General features: G+C 41.4%; 1 protein-coding gene across 2 annotated transcripts in view; it reads right to left on the reverse strand.

Moving 5' to 3' along the window:
* The window catches only part of MORN1 (MORN repeat containing 1), a 518,336-nt gene that overhangs the window by 189,972 nt on the left and 310,909 nt on the right, over positions 1-17,455 (reverse strand). The gene's annotated exons all lie outside the window — the stretch shown is intronic.

Genomic DNA, 17,455 nt, shown 5'->3' on the forward strand with positions numbered 1-17,455 from the left:
CTCGGCCTGATTTCATGGTTTCTGACAAAAACCCATCTTTTATATTATTCACCTACCACTTCCTGTAATGGTGGCAACTCTGTCTTCCCATGGTGTGCCTACAGATGCAGTGTGGCCACCACTATTAGCTTGCTCCCACAGAGCACTATGGGCATCAGCACATTCAGCCTCTGCAATAGACCGATTCACATAGTATCGCTCACTGCTCCTGATTGAAAATGCACAAAGGAAGCTCTGACTGTAATGTGCAGGTAGAAAAAAAATAAGATTAGCACTCACCAAAAAAAAAAAAAAACAACGACCTGCACAAAAATATTAACATGAACTAATTTTGTTTTATGAGGGTTTATTTATAATGTACTCTAATAAAGTATATGTTACTCTAACATTTAATATTTCTGATATGTGTTACAATATACTTGTATCAAAAAGTAGCTGGTTCTCTTTGTATTGATTCCTTTTTGTGATCCTGCCACTCTCCAGGCTTTCTTATTTTAAACTGACCATGCCAGGTATGGAAGCACAGGCATGGAAAGTTTTTGCCTTTTACAAGATGCCATGCTCATGCACAATGTGCCTGTACGCCAGTGGTCAGAATTCTCCTGACAAGCCCCCATACACAGCTTTTTACTGGGAAGAGCAGTGTACTGCTGTTTCTCTGTTCCCTGCTGGCATGCCCCCTGCCCATCTGTTACAGTGTACTTCTGTCTCTGCATTTTACATAGGACTGTGCTTGTGTTCTGGTCAGGATTGCTGATGCCACCCAGACTATCATCACAAGGAGTCTCCCTCCTTTCTAAGCCCCTTAGTCAGTTGAAAACTGACAACGTAATCACAGCACTTTACTTTGCACTACTATTTTAAATTGAATGGGTTGTTTTAGCAGGTAAAGGTTTACATATTATTTTGCAGTTTACCAATTCTTAGATGTGGTTGTTGCATTATTTTTCTTTTTTTAGGCTTTTTTTCCTTCATTTTCTCCCAGTGATCCATCCAGTAAGTTTGTTACAGTCAAGACATACCATTTAATACCATTATAATGGTCAGGTTTTATTTTTTTATCTAATAATCTTCATTCCAAAAAGAACAAAAAAAAAACTGTTTCTGTAACTGCTTAAAAGTAGTTAGCTGGAGTTCAACTCAAGTTTGTTAGTCAGGTTCATCTAATCCTCTAGTCTAAAGCCCCATACACATGATAGGACTTTGTACAAACTTTCCCTTGGATTTTTGTACAAAGGGCGTTGGCCATAAGTTTGTATTGCATATAGACGGCAGGACTTTTCCCAGCCAACTTTCACCAAATCACGTGGTTTTTCAGCTCTTTACCACCACCCTTTGGTCAACTTCTGTATTGTCATCTGATATTGTGTCAATCTCACCACTTTTATCAGCGAGATTGACACCTTGCGAGCGGGGTTCACACTGGTGCGGGGATCCGACTTGGATCCCGCCAATGCCAGGCACTGTGTTTGGTATGAATCTTGAGGGGGAACTCCACGCCAAATTTTAAATAAAAAACCAGCATGGGTTCCCCTCCAGGGGCATACTAGGCCCTTAGATCTGGTATGGATTTTAAGGGGAACCCCTATGCCAAAAAAAAGTTTTTTATTAAAAATTTGGCGTGGAGGTTGTTAACAAAGGTATGGAACTGCATCTCTGAATGATCTAAAAAACTGAGAGACAGGATTCTCTGTATTATTAAACCTGAATTCAAAGTGGAGAAAATAATCTGATATGTCAGAGGACATGCTAATATCACTATTAGTAACTGTACCTCCATTAAGGCTGGGTTCACATGTATTCGCATAGCAGCAGATTGTGACCGGCTCTCTATGGAGCCAGTTCACACATCTCCGGAGCGGCTCCGAATGAATTGCACAGGAGCTCTGTGCGTCTTTTGGTCCGTTTCAGGTCCAAATTCAGCCCAAAAAGACGCAATGGACTACTTCTGTGAGCTGTTGTGTGTTCTAGTGTGAACCCAGCCTAAATGTTTTTTATTTGTACAAACACAACAGCAAAAATTCCACTAGTTGTAGTTGCATGAAAATTCGTGATTTACCGCTTTTTAAAACATAAATATGTGACTACTAGTCAGTACCAGTTTACTATATATTGTCTATAATTTTATAGGGTGTCTTGACTAAAAAAAGGTTGAGAAACAATGGTCTAGAGTAGGGTATATGGGGACATATTGGCCAATCTATTGGGAGCTTGTAATTGTACAAATTTGTAAAATGTACAATGCATTTAAAGCCTTCAGAGTGGGGAAGGAGTAGATCTTTAGTCAATTTTTTATTGCTGTCTTTGTCCCCAATGGAGAGAATCGCTCTCTATATTGGTCATAGTGACTATTGCCACTTGAACTGAAACTGCGGAAAAGTCTTAAATTCTGAGTCACTAGAACAGAAATTGAGGCAAAATCTCCCAATAGGGATACTTGTTGTAGTAACTACAGGGGCCAGGATTTACCACTAGGCCATGTAGGCAGATTACAACTAAGGATTTCCTCCTAATTTGGAGAGTTTTTTTTTATTCCCTACAGGAATTTAAGAAAATCTCCCAAATGAGAGCAACAATAATTTGACTGGATTTTAACCTGTCCCCACTCAAAACAAAAAAGTTTGGGAACCCCTACCCTAATAGTATAGTTACCCCTTCTGGAGCACACCTTGTCTGATGTTCTGTCAAAATAGCCAGCTCACTGAGATCTACAATGATGTCACTTCCTGTTACTGTAAACCATCAGTAATTAAAGATTTTGACGACCTGCTGTTTTGACACAACACCGGCAACCGTATACACTCCAGTAAACGAAGACTTTGCTCTTTTGACTCAACAGCGGCTAATGAGGAAAAAGTTGTTGCCGCCTTGGAGACGGCCATTTTGCTGGTTAGTATCGGAGCGGACTAACGATGTCCACTCATAATATTGTGTACTGGAGTGTATACTGTTTCTGGTGTTGTGTCAAAACAGCAAGTCGTCGAAATCTCAAATTACTGATGGTTTACAGTAACAGGACATGATGTGATTGGAGATCTTGAGTAGTTGGAGATCTCGATGAAGTGGCTATTTTGACAGAACACCGGCACCCAAAGCAGTGGACACCATAGCCCTACAGTTCTGCTCTGATCCTCCAGCAAAGTGATCTACTGATCCACTGTATAAGGGAGTAAAATAAATAAACTGGTTACATTTATTGGTTTCAATTTTCTTAAAAGCCCACTTTTCAACAACACAGGACTTTATAAAAATAAAAAAATTAAGCATGGATTTGAATGGTGATACAAAGCTCCATTTAAAAAGAAATGACACATTCTGAACTGAATGAAAGACATAAAGGGAAAATACAATCCCCAGCTGAATGTGATTTTGTGTAAAACAACATTTCTTTTACAGAGACTATTGGAATCAAACAGGGACATCTTGAGTGGTAAATAGGCCAATTTTTCATTTGCATGCAAGTTGTTCCCTATGATCCGGGCTTGTTAATCGAGCATGCCGCACATAGATTGTCTGCCTTCCTGCCAAGGGGAGGAGGTTTTGTTGTGTAAATTCTCACACCCAGCTAGAAATACAAAGCTTTCAGACAAGCAGGCTGCAATTTTAGTATCGCTAATAGGCCATTTATGAGAGTGTGTTACAATGTGGTACCACATGAATGTGCAACTGTAGAGCAACATTCCATACCCCCTAAAAGGATAGCTTTTGCCCTATAACTGAAAAAACGCAATAAGAGATTTATTTCAAGTGAATTATGCATTTTGATATTGTGCAAAGTGTGTTGACACAAAGGATTTAAAAACACCACCTTAATGGCTTTACAAATCGTGCACACAAAAATAATATATTTGTTTGCTTGATTTCTAAAAACCATACAATAACGCAGCAGTCATTGTAGTTCTAGGTTAAAGGGAAAAAAACGGTCTTTTGATAAAGGCTGTTTATTTTCTTTCCAATTATGAATAAACATTATGTATAAACATGCACTAAACATTGTATATGTAAAATCGACAATAAATGTATTTAAACTACTTCAGTCTATTGAAACAAGCAGGAGATTGTTTTAAAATGAGAAGTTGCTAAAATAATTAAATGCTGCCAATTAAAGTAGACTTATACTAAAATTCCTCCCTATCCTGAATGTATTGCTGATTTAAAGGACTCTGTCGCCCCATAAAGAGTTAGGCCGGGTTCACACATGTGCGGCCTTGGGTTCGTGCCTGAGGTGTGGTGCGTGTCTGTTCACCGGTTTAAGTGTGATTCAGGTCCAAATTTTTGGCACCCGAACTGAACCCAAACACACACCAGGCCCTTTTTCAATCCGGACCGCTGCCGCCCCGGACAAGTGTGAACCGGCTTCATTGGGAGTCGGTCACACTTGCCTGTCATGCGAATTGGATGTGGTTAACCAGCATTCAATTCGCATATGTGTAAACCCAGCCTTAGTCCATTTTTGCATAAAACAGCCGATGCAGTCAAGGGATCCCAATAAACGTAAATGCACTGTGTTGTGAAGAAATCTCTTGCTTAAAATGTAAGTAAACTCCCCTATCATTTTCAGCCAAGGAAGCTGCCATCTTTGCCTCTGTTTAATCTACAACTGCCATTATGCTGCACATGAGATCAGTTATGACACCAGCCATTGGATGATTTGACAGTTTGGTTGAGAACACAACCAATGTAAGTGTTACATTTCCGGCATGTGTCGGAAATGAAACTGTTTTATGGATGGGTTTACTACCGCTTTAATTTAAAATGAATACCTGTAGGTTATTTTGGCCCCCCTGAAGCCTGTGAAAAAAAAAAAAGTTTTAATTGCAGCTTCCCTCCTTCCTGTCCTACTTCCAAACTACAGCCACTGGAAGCTTGCCCCTCCTAATTACAGAAGTGAGTGCCTTGCTACTGAAAGGTCACGCATTCACAGTACATGCTTAAGCCTCGTATACAAGGCGAAGGATCGGATTTTTTTTTGCATGCTAGTCTCAAATTAAAAATGAAGAGGTTACTAAAGTTGCGAAAATTCTCATACGATAGAATACAACTGATGTAACTTATTGTATTGTATTCTTTAATTTCCAAGCATATGTGGTCTTTGTCTTCCGATTTTTTTCAGTAAAAAAAATGTGTACTGATAAAACAAAAATCGTTTGTTGTGGAATCTTACGAGAAAAATGTACGTGTTTGTCTCTTCAGATAATTTTGCATGAACTGTCGTGATCAGCTCTCGAAAGCTGTGTTCCAATGATCCAATTTTTGTACAATCGCTTAAAAACTGGTATTTTTCATCCAATTTTCTGATTAATTTTACTTACTGTCCCTGTAGTTTTTGACCCCTTATTCTGTTGCAACCATGTTAAAGTAGCATGGTCAGAAACCAGGCAGAACTCAAAATATAGCTTTAGAGTGATTTTAATGCTGTGTACACACAAGCGGACTTTTCAACAGCAAAGGTCCGACGGGACGAATTCGCTGGACAATTCGATCGTGTGTGGGCTTCATCGGACCTTAGCTGTCGAAAAATCAGACGGACTTTAGATTTAGAACACGTTTCAAATCTTTCCGATGGACTCGAGTCTGGTCGAAAAATCCGTTCAACTGTATGCTAGTCCGACGGACAAAAAATGACGCAAGGGCAGCTATTGGCTACTGGCTAGGAACTTCCTTATTCTAGTCCCTTCGTACGTCATCACGTCAAACCAACGGAATTTGGAACGGACTTTAGTCCATTCGTGTGTGGGCAAGTCCGGTCGTTCGAAAGTCCGTAGTAACTCCGTCGAAAGTCAGTTGGAAAGACCGTCAGGCCTTTGATGCTGAAAAGTCCGCTCAGGTACGCGGCATTAGGCCCACCTAATGGCCAAACATTCCCACTCTACCACCATGCAATCTTCCTCAGCTATGATTAATTTCCAATTGAGAAAGACCTCTGGGGTGCTTCTGTCCATGGATGCCCGGTGAGAGAAAAACTCCAAGTCACACATAAAGGTGTTTTTTTTTTGAATGGCAAATTCCTTCCAACAAATTGGGAGGTTTTAGGATAGCATATTAACACAGAAGCTCCAAGAAGGCTTCTTCAGCATCTGTGTTCCACTCAACCATGATCACCTTCCAACTCTTAGTCAGACTGGTCAACAGCACAATCAGGGTGGCAAAGTTAAAGCAGAGTTCCACCCATTTAAAAGTCAGCAACTACAAAAAGTGTAGCTGCTGATTTTTAATAAACAGACACTTACCTGTCCCACGGTCCAGCAATGCAGCTGCCCGAAGCCTTGCTTCTCTCCCCCTCCTCTCTGTGGTGCCGGCATTGCAAGTGTGGGCGCCCAGCTGTGGCTTCACAGCCAGGCGTGCACTGCGCATGCGCAAGCTGCACTGTGCGTTGCGAATGGCCGGGCAATCTTCTGGGACCTGTGATATGTCCCAGAAGATCCCAGAGAGGGAGGGGGGAGAGGGGAACTTCGGCTTGGCACTGCGGCACCAGGAGAGGAAGTGGGAGCTGGCTACCTGTGAAAACTAGGTACCCGCTCCCCAAAAAAAATGACATGCCAAATGTGGCATGTCAGGGGGTCACAAATACTTAAAGTGGAAGTTCAGTTTTTAAGCACAAATTTCAGTACCCCACTATGTCCAGGAATGCAAGCACCTGCTTTTTGGCAAGGGGGTGGGGCCAGGACTGTATAGCCTCTACCTTGCTGACTTGGGGCTTTACCATCCTTCTTCTGACAAAGTACTTCACTTCCTCCATGCCTACAGCAAACTTTTCAGGGTTCATGATAATTCCCCCTTCTTCAGAGAGCCTAACACTGCCTGGACTTTGGAATATGGGATTCCCAGTCCATATTGAAAATGACAATGTCATTCAGATACACCAAAGTATATTCCTGATGGAGGCATAATATCTGACCCATCAGCCATTATGTCATGTGAGCAATCTGAAGGCCAAAGGTGCCCCTCTGGGGTGGGGAAAATAGTTTTCTCCTGGGTGGCTTTGGTTAAGGGTATCTGCTAATTTCCCTTTGAAAGGTCCAAATTGGTGAGGTCTCAGGCGAGACCTAGTCTCTCAATGAGCTAATTTACCCATGGAATAGAGTAGCGGTCAAATTTTGACAACTCAGTAAGTTTCCAGACTTCCACTGGGCTTGGGGAATAACGCGATCGGACTTGACCATTCACTATGTGATTCTTCAATTACTTCCAGCGCCAACATCTTTTTCACCTTGAGACAGCCTTCCTTTGAGCCTCTGGGATGTGATAAGGCCTAACACAAACCTTTACAGTAGGTTCAATAATGATATCATGTTCAATAACATCAGTGAACCCTGGTTAACTTGATACTATCTCTGTGATCCTTTCCAAAAATTCCTTCACGCCCTTGGTATGGGCTTTTTGACAGAGTACTGGCTACCTGGACATTGTCCACACCAACCTGGGACTTAAGTCTTGCACTTGTCAGGGTAAATACCAGTTCCTTCTCATTCCAGGACTTTAGCAAATGCATGTGGTAGATTTGGTAAGGTTTCTTCTTCCCTTGTTCATGAACCCTGTAGTTCAACTCCACCACTTTAGCTACAATCTCAAATTGACCACTACTATTGCCACTTGATCCCTCCACTTGAAAGGGACTTTTTTTTAGGCAACCCATTATAGGCCTAGTGTTGGGCACTTTGCATATTTTCCCTTACCAGTGGCATCACTATTGCATCTGGGAGACAAACTCTAGAACACTCTTGTAAGGGGTGGACTAACTTTCTCATTGTTCCCTCAGGTCAAGCAACCCTCAGGCTCTCCATTTATATACCAGCTCAAAGGATGAAAACCCATGGAGGCCTGAGGCACCGTACAGGAGTGCTTGCAAAAGTTAGTACCAGGCTTTCCAATCTTTTTTTCGCCAATTAGGTCGCACTATTTGTCTCAGAGACGCCTTCTCCTTCTGTCCTCTCAAATTTGTCATTAATGCCTCCACGTGATTTGTAGGTGTCAGAAATGGCTTGCTCTGGTGGTTGTCTAGTTGCTAGGGCAACAACCAATGGCTCACGGCTTTAAGAAAGTGATTTTACTGCCTCCGTATGAGTTTTTATTTGTGCTGCTGTGGTTATCAAGGTGGTTTTCTGGGACTCTGTATTTCTTTGCTGAGCCTCCATATTACACTGCTACACTGGTCAGGCATTGTTCTGCATTAGCCTGCTACTGTGCAACATTAGCTACTAGCAATTGCCTAAAAAATTCCTTATTTTCTGGATCAAAAGGAGGTTACTGTCTTTTTTTTTTTTTTCAAAGCTTGCCTGCACCAGGTACGACGATCGGGGGTCGGTGGGATCGCAGTACACTTCTTAAAACAGGGTAGACATATAAAAAGGGCACGGGAATTGCAGCAAATGTGGGTGGGTATCAGCAAGTGGGAACTTGCTTTTTCAAAAGAAACTGTCACTTTGTTCATAGTCCCCTTATGGGCACAATTACTGTTTTTTCATTAAAGAAGACTCTAATTAATACCTTTTTCCCAGGTCCCCATGATGTCTTGTGACTTTACAGGACCTCTTATTTTACTTCTTTTTTGGCATTGTGTAGGTTCTGAATGCTTCAGAGACATGCATAACACAATAATGCCAGCTTGATGGTAAATCCCCAGGGTGTATTTTCCAGATGCCCTGGACACAGGAAGTGGTCTGAACGATGCTGGGTGCCTTTCAGCCTCGAGTAGGACTGGCACTGGTTTACAGAGTGGTGAGCCTGCAGGGGACAGTGTAAGACATACGGCGAGAACTGCTCCTTTTTTTTTTCTTTTCCCCAAGAGCAATTAATTATTATTATTTGAATAACACTGGAGTTGTGCTTTAACCCATATGCTACAGAATGACAGCCTTCTCCTTTCTGTTCTAAGTGCAGAGAACATGTACAAAACATAGAGAAATTATATAAGGAACAGACATTAGGATATATATATATATATATATATATATATATATATATCTCCACTCTGCATATTTTCTATGCCAGGAGCTGTTGAATTTATAGTATACACATGGGTACATAACTGTTGAAACTGCATTCTAATGCAAATGTAAATAGTGAAATGTCAGGATAACAGCAGCATGCTGACTGCAGACAACAGGGAAACAGAGATCATAAACAGTGTCTTCAGTCAATGAGGAACACGCCGGAGAGAGAACATGCATATGGAGCGCCGCTCTCAATAAGTGACTGATGACAGTACATGTCCAGTGATTTACATGGGCTCTGAATGCTTTACTTTATCCTGATATCTTTTCAATAAGTATTCTTTTTATTGTTGCATTTTCATCAACTTTCTGAACTCCGCAAGGAAATGTAAAGAAAAACACCTATAAATATAGATGACATCTTACAGCATACTACAGCAGATTTTTTTTAAAGGCCCACTATAGTAAAATAAAATCTTGTACTCCGATAAATCCGTTTAATCCTCTATTTTTTTTATTTCACATGCATTTATATTTTTTGCACATTTACTTACAGCTCAAGCTATTCAGTATAAATGTTAGTTACCGTGGTTGGTACAAACCATACAATACTTCCAGGAATGCTTACAATGGTCATCTCTTTGTTCATGTGGCCTAAAGTGACCACATGTGGCCTAAAAAAAAAAAACAATCATACTTACCTAGGTGGAAGCAGCATTGGTGCAATGCTGCAACTTACCCCCACAGCCTCTAAGACCGAGAACCACGCAATCAAAGTCCTCTGACCTCCTGGTTCTCAGTTCACTCCCACCAACTTTAAATAAGAAAGGGGTGGGGTGACCCACTGAAGTCACCAGGTGGTCCCGCCCCTGTGTGACGTCGTTGGGCAATGGGCATGCTGGGCAGACAACGTCACGGGGGGGGGGCACCCGAAGATGTCAGCGGTAGGGGTGGTAAGGGGATCATGTGAGACATAAACGAAGTCTGGGAAGGTAAAGGATTTTTTGGTTATAATATGAGACTTGTGCATCACATAGTAACTGGATTTGGTGCTTGATTAGATTGCCATACCGGAGCCTTTAGTTGTACTTTAAGCTGTCCCTTTTTTTGGAATAGACTGAACACAAGATTTGAACATGCAAATTAAAAAAATATATTTATATTTATATATTTATTCCACTGAAAAAAACTGTGTTTCCTTTAAACAAAGGAATGCACACCTTTACTAAATATGGAAAAAATCAAATGTTTACATCATAAGTCATCCAAAGCACTACCGCTTACAGATAACACAGCATTACATCAGTGGCTCATAGTCTGCATTTTAACACATGTTGAACATTCATAGTATGGAGTGGACAGAAATCTTGGCTCTCTGCCATTTAACTAGATTCGGTGACTTACCTAAATATTCTAAACAGTGCGTATTGTGCAGTGTTGCATCAAACGGTATTTAATCATCAAATTGATATCAGCAATCATCAAATAATCAGAAAAAAATCTATCAATGAACAAAAAATAGTAAAAGTCCATATAATTGTGAATGTGGTAATCCCATACAACTTGTGATATACAGTATATCACTCCTAGGTGAGTGCTGCAAAAAGTAGAAAACACCTCCACCATGGTGAATCCTTTTTGGGCAAACTCTCACCTCACTGTACTGACCCCCACGACAAAGATCAATATGCGTGGTATATATCACAATGTGAAATTGTATGGGACTACCACATTCACAATTATATGGACTTTTACTGTTGTTTTTTTCATGATTCAATTATTTGATGATTTCTGAAAACACATAGAACATCAGTTCACAGACAGTGGTTATTACTCATTGATAAACTATTGGTGATAGCGCATCGTTTTTTTTATACACATTCAATTGATTTATTTTCACTTCAAGCTTGCAACTTTATTTATTCACATACACAAAGTGATATCAGCAATCTCCTATACAGCAGCACTCAGTCTGGGAATGGAGGGGGCAGCACTTGGACCCAATCAGGATGCAAATGTGCTTAAAAGTAGAAGGACATCAGAGAGATGACTTTGTCAGTCTGCTGCTGCTTTTTCTTTGTACAGTTAGCAGGCTGCTAGTGAGGAGATGACACCATTGTATTCTAAGGCCGGCCATAGACGGTTCGAATCAGGAGGAACCGGATGAGATTTGAACCATGTATGGGCAGGCTGAATGTACCAAGTCGATCAATCGATCAACTTGGGTACAACCAGCCTGCTGGAATTTACTTGCGATTATCGCTAGCTGCTGCTATAGCCTCTAGCAATAATCACTGCCTTCTCCCATGGGGGACAGCTTCTCCCGCCTCCCCCCCACCGTGAGAATACAATGGTTTAGCTGGAGGGATTCCCACATCAACACTCTCTCTGTGTTGATGGGGGAATCGAGCAGATTTCTTTCCTGCAACCCCTGCAGTAAAAAAATTTGCAACATTTATGGCCAATCTAAACTGTACCAGAAAAAGCAGTGCCATCCACCTTGTGTAATTGGAGGTTATGGGATTTTTTAGGTGCATACTCAATAAATCATGAAAATATAATTAAAATATATAAATGTTATTAATAACCATTAAAAGGTAAGTATTTCATAAAAGCAACGCAGTGCATTACAAAAAGACTCATACAGTACATTCCTTGTGGGTACAGCATGGTGGCATGGTTCCCAACATGTTTTGCCCTATAACTGGGGCTTCCTCAGGGGATGCTGTCGACTTGAGTAACAGAGCCTTCACAGAATATAGTGTTTGTAATTAATGGTGGTTCAGGGAGTTAAACAGACAGCATATGACCAAACACCAGACTGCAGGCAACTACAGGAGGCATTAATGGACCAGGGAGTCTAGTTTGCAGAAAAAGAAGACACGAGGATGATAAATTCCTATTAAGGACACTCAGAATCTGAGCTAGAAAAATATCTAAGGTCCTGTATGGAATGTATATCTCCTTGTGGTTCCAGCTCATTCTAAGGTCGGCCATAGACGGTTCGAATCTCGGCCGGTTCAGCATGAACCAGCCGAGATTCGAACCGTTTATGGGCAGGCTGAATATACCAAGTTGGTCAATCGATCAACTTGGGTACAACCAGCCTGCTGGAATTTACTTGTGATTATCACTAGCTATATTGCTATAGCTACTAGCAATAATCACTGCCTTCTCCCACGGGGGACAGCTTCTCCTGCCCCCCACCGTGAGAATACAAGGGATCAGCAGGAGGGATTCCCACATCATCACTGTCTGTGTTGATGGGGGAATCAAGCAAATTTCTTTCCTGCAACCCCTGCAGGAAAGAAATGTGCAATGTTTATGGCCAACCTAAACTAACAGAAAAAACAGTGCCATCCACCTGGCTCTTCTATCTGACAGTGTATGTAAATCTCAAGGCTGAAGGGATAGAAATACAAATCATTTCACTAAGTAACGTGCATTGATGTACGTCACATCAGCATGCAGCACAACGCAATTGCCGATGCATGAATTAACATAGCCTTGACCAGTTTTATGGGCCTCAAGGTTAAAATGCGTCTGCAATGAAACGGTTCAAGTTTTCACAGAAATCAGAGCTATTTGCAACACGGATACCTTTTGCGTACAGAGTATTTGTCATCTGTAAACTGCAGAACAGAAATACATATAAAAAAATAAACAAAAGGCAGCAGCAGAATATAAAATAACACATAGTAAGATCTGGCACTGCACTCATATTATATGCATGAATAATTGTAAGCAATGTTAATATTTTATACCGAACACAAAGCAATACACAGAAGCTGTGTGCTGACTTGTGTACAGGGATAAATAATCATCCCCTAATAATAACAAGAAAGAAGATAACTGACATGGCCGGCGCTGCAGGGGATTGCTCTTCTAAGAAACGAATGAATGGCAGCCTGCTGCAGGTTAGAAGGACGTCCTGCTCCAGACAGCACTGAAGATCAATGCATCAGACAGCTGCAAGTGCATTAGATGACCTAATTGTCTGGAACTCCAGCAGATTCTGTGTGTTCACACAGTGCATCGATTATATACTGTGTGCTTCTTCGGCTAACACAAAGACAGTAGTCAAAGTAAATAAAGCCACGTTCATCGTATAGCCAGGTTTACAGTGATACAAAATATGTGAGAAAAATTAAAGGTGTCCTCTGTTTAAACAGCATCAAAGAGCACTATTGAGCATCAATCACCACCTTGGCTGTGTAACCCATTCCTAAATGTTGGTTCCTGTATCATAAATGGTGATGGGCAATGACTTATAAAGTTGGAATGTACTGCAAGGTTTTGGCGGTGTGTTGCGATCACATGCAAAATGCTGTGTTATGAAGGAGACAGCTCTAAGTATTGTAGGAGACCATAACAGGGTCCTCCAGGACAAGAGTGTGGTTCTGATGTGGTTGTAGGGTTGCCACCTCATCCCTTTAAAACCCAACACATATAAATTACACAGGTTCTGTGGCTAATTAAGGTTGTAATTAAACTCACTTGGTGCCTTCTCTGCATTAAATTAGCCTCAGAACCTGTGTAATTCATATGTGTTCGGGTTTAAAGAGATGAGGTGGCAACCCTATGTGGTTGGTTTGTGTTCCCTGTCAAGAAGAGAAGTGATAGAAATGCAAAAATGACCTGAGTGTGGTGGTCATTGGTAGCCATCTGTTTGGGCTGGCTTTGACAGGTTTTTGTTTGTGTTAGAACTGCTTCTTTCCCAATTCAAGTCAATGGAAATGCTAAAAGTAGCTTGTAGCAAGTTACATAGATACATAGTAGGTGAGGTTGAAAAAAAGACACAAGCCCATCAAGTCCAACCTATGTGTGTGATTATATGTCAGTATTACCTTGTATATCCCTGTATGTTGTGGTCGTTCAGGTGCTTATTTAATCGTTTTATGAAAAAAACATCCTTGGCGCTCTTACAGTAAAGAACCCTCTACGTAGTTTAAGGTTAAACCTCTTTTCTTCTAATTTTAATGAGTGGCCACGTGTCTTGTTAAACTCCCTTCCGCAAAAAAGTTTTATCCCTATTGTGGGGTCACCAGTATAGCATTTGTAAATTGAAATCATATCCCCTCTCAAGCATCTCTTCTCCACAGAGAATAAGTTCAGTGCTCGCAACCTTTCTTCATAACTAATATCCTCCAGACCCTTTACTAGCTTTGTTGCCCTTCTCTGTACTCGCTCCATTTCGAGTACATCCTTCCTGAGGACTGGTGCCCAGAACTGGACTGCATACCCCAGGTGCAGCCGGACCAGAGTCTTGTAGAGCGGGAGAATTATTGTTTTATCCCTGGAGTTAATCCCTTTTTAAATGCATGCCAATATTCTGTTTGCTTTGTTAGCAGCAGCTTGGCATTGCATGCCATTGCTGAGCCTATCATCTACTAGGACCCCCCAGGTCATTTTCCATCCTAGATTCTTCCAGAGGTTCTCCCCCTAGTGTATAGATTGCATTCATATTTTTGCCACCCAAATGCATTTTTTTACATTTTTCTACATTAAACCTCATTTGCCATGTAGTTGCCCACCCCATTAATTTGTTCAGATCTTCTTGCAAGGTTTCCACATCTTGCGGAGTAATTGCCCTGCTTAGCTTAGTATCATCTGCAAATACACAGATTGAACTGTTTACACCATCGTCCAGGTCGTTTATGAACAAATTAAATAGGATTGGTCCCAGCACAGAACCCTGTGGAACCCCACTACCCACCCTCTGAACTCGCCCTTGTAGCCAGTTTTTAATCCATGTACTCACCCTATGGTCCATGCCAATGGACCTTATTTTGTACAGTAAACATTTATGGGGAACTGTGTCAAATGCTTCTGCAAAATCCAGATACACCATGTCTACTGGCCTTCCTTTATCTAGATGGTAACTCACCTCCTCATAGAAGGTTTATAGATTGGTTTGGCAAGAACGATTCTTCATGAATCCATGCTGATTAATTACTGCTAATGATACCGTTTTCATTACTAAAGTCTTGTATATAGTCTTGTATATAGTCCCTTATCATCCCCTCCAAGAGCTTGCATACTATTGATGTTAGGCTAACTGGTCTGTAATTCCTAGGAGCGTATTTTGGGTCCTTTTTAAATATTGGTGCTACATTGGCTTTTCTCCAATCCGCTGGTACCATTCCATTCAGTAGACTGTCAGTTAAAATTAGGAACAATGGTCTGGCAATTACTTGACTGAGTTCCCTAAGTACCCTCGGGTGCAAGCCATCCGGTCCCAGTGATTTATTAATGTTAAGTTTCCCAAGTCTAATTTTAATTCTGTCCTCTGTTAGCCATGAGGGTGCTTCCTGTGATGTGTCATGAGGATAAACACTGCAGTTTTGGTTACTGAAGCCCCTGATTCCCTCAAGAAGACTGAGGAGAAGAATAAATTCAATATCTTCGCCATCTCCCCAACCTTTGTAACCATTGTCCTTCCTCATTCTTCATGAAGCCAATATGGTCTGTCCTCCCTTTTTTACTGTTTACATACTTAAAGAATTTCTTTGGAACTTTTTTGCTTTCCTCCGCTATGTGTCTTTCATGTTCTATCTTAGCCGCCCTAATTTCACCCTTACATTTCTTGTTGCATTCTTTATAAAGTCTGAATGCTGATGATGATCCCTCAACCTAGTATTTTTTGAATACCTTCTCTTTTGCTTTTATATGTATTTTTACATTGGAGTTAAGCCATCCAGGACTTTAGTTTGCTCTTTTAAATCTATTACCCAATGGGATGCACTGGCTAATGCCCTTATTTGATATGCTCTTAAAGCGAACCCATCTGTCCTCCGTGTTCTTTGTTCCTAAGATTTTATCCCAATTTAGGCCTTCTAGCAAGGTTCGTAGTTTAGGGAAGTTGGCTCTTTTGAAATTCAGTGTCTTTGTATTTCCCTTATGTTTCCTATTTGTGTGATTTATACTGAAGCCAATTGACCTATGATCGCTGTTTCCTAAATTGCCTCGTATTTTCACATCTGTGATCAGGTCTGTATTGTTGGTAACCAGTAGATCTGATAACGCTTTATTTCTAGTTGGTGCGTCTACCAACTGATCCATGAAATTGTCCTGCAAGACATTTAGGAACTGGCGAGCCTTAGACGTGTGCATGGTTCCTGCCACCCAGTCTATGTCTGGATAATTAAAATCCCCCATTATAACAATTCCCATCCTTGCTGCTAATCCAAATTGTGATAGGAGGCCTGTCTCCCCCTCCTTCCTCAGGTTAGGGGGCCTATAGCATACTCCCAGTATTATTTTCCCTTTAGCTCTACCCAAATGGATTCTACCTCCTCCCTAGCTCCCTTAGTGAAGTCATCTTGTACATTATTCTTGATACATAGACATACCCCTCTCCCTTTTTTACCCTCTCTAATGGCCTGTACACACGATAGGATTTTCCGATGGAAAATGTGTGATAGGACCTTGTTGTCGGAAATTCCGACCGTGTGTAGGCTCCATCACACATTTTCCATAGGAATTTCCGACACACAAAGTTTGAGGGCTTGCTATAAAATTTTCTGACAACAAAATCCATTGTCGGAAATTCCGATTGTGTGTACACAAATCCGACACACAAAGTGCCACGCATGCACAGAACAAATTAAGAAACAAAAGCTATTGGCTACTGCCCCGTTTATAGTCCCAATGTACGTGTTTTACGTCACCACGTTCAGAACGATTGGATTTTCCGACAACTTTGTGTGACCGTGTGTATGCAAGACAAGTTTGAGCCAACATCCGTGGATTTTGTTGTCGGAATGTCCGATCAATGTGCGACCGTGTGTACAGGGCATATCCCTGCAATAAAGGGTATACCCTTGAATAATTGCCAGCCAATCATGAGAGCTGTTGAACCAGGTCTCTGAAATTCCCACAAAATCCAAATCCGTCTCATACAACAGTCTCATACAACAGTATCTCTAGTTCACCCATCTTGTCCGCCAGGCTCCTGGCATTGGTGAACATGCCATGTAGTTTAGACCGGTCGCATACTATTCTCTTATTGGGTGTTCCGAGATTGCAACTAGGACTTGTTACTATACTTACCTTGGGTTTATGTGCTTTAGTCAACCTATCACTAATGCCCCCAATACTACCCTCTAGACTACTGTATGTTCCACGCTGACTATCTCTACCTCTGGACCCTTCCCCCGTCGCCTAGTTTAAAAACCCCTCTGACTTTTTGGCCATCTTTACTCCCAGCAGATCTGCACCCTCCTCATTTAGGTGCAGTCCGTCCCTTCTATAGTACTGGCGAGTGGTGACCGACTGAGAAATCGGTCCAGTCCTCCAGGAACCCAAACCTCTCCTTACTTCACCAGCTCTTCAGTCACTTGTTTACTTCCCTAATCTCCCTCTGCCTTTCTGGTGTGGCTCGAGGTACCGGTAGTATTCCTGAGAATACTACCTTGGAGGTCTTTTTTCTCAATTTAGCTCTCAAGTCCCTAAAATTGTTTTTTAGGACACTCCATCTGTTTCTGACTTTGTCATTGGTGCCAACATGCACCATGACAGCC

The sequence above is a fragment of the Aquarana catesbeiana genome, linkage group LG10, assembly GCF_042186555.1.
Source record: "Aquarana catesbeiana isolate 2022-GZ linkage group LG10, ASM4218655v1, whole genome shotgun sequence".
NCBI lineage: Eukaryota > Metazoa > Chordata > Amphibia > Anura > Ranidae > Aquarana > Aquarana catesbeiana.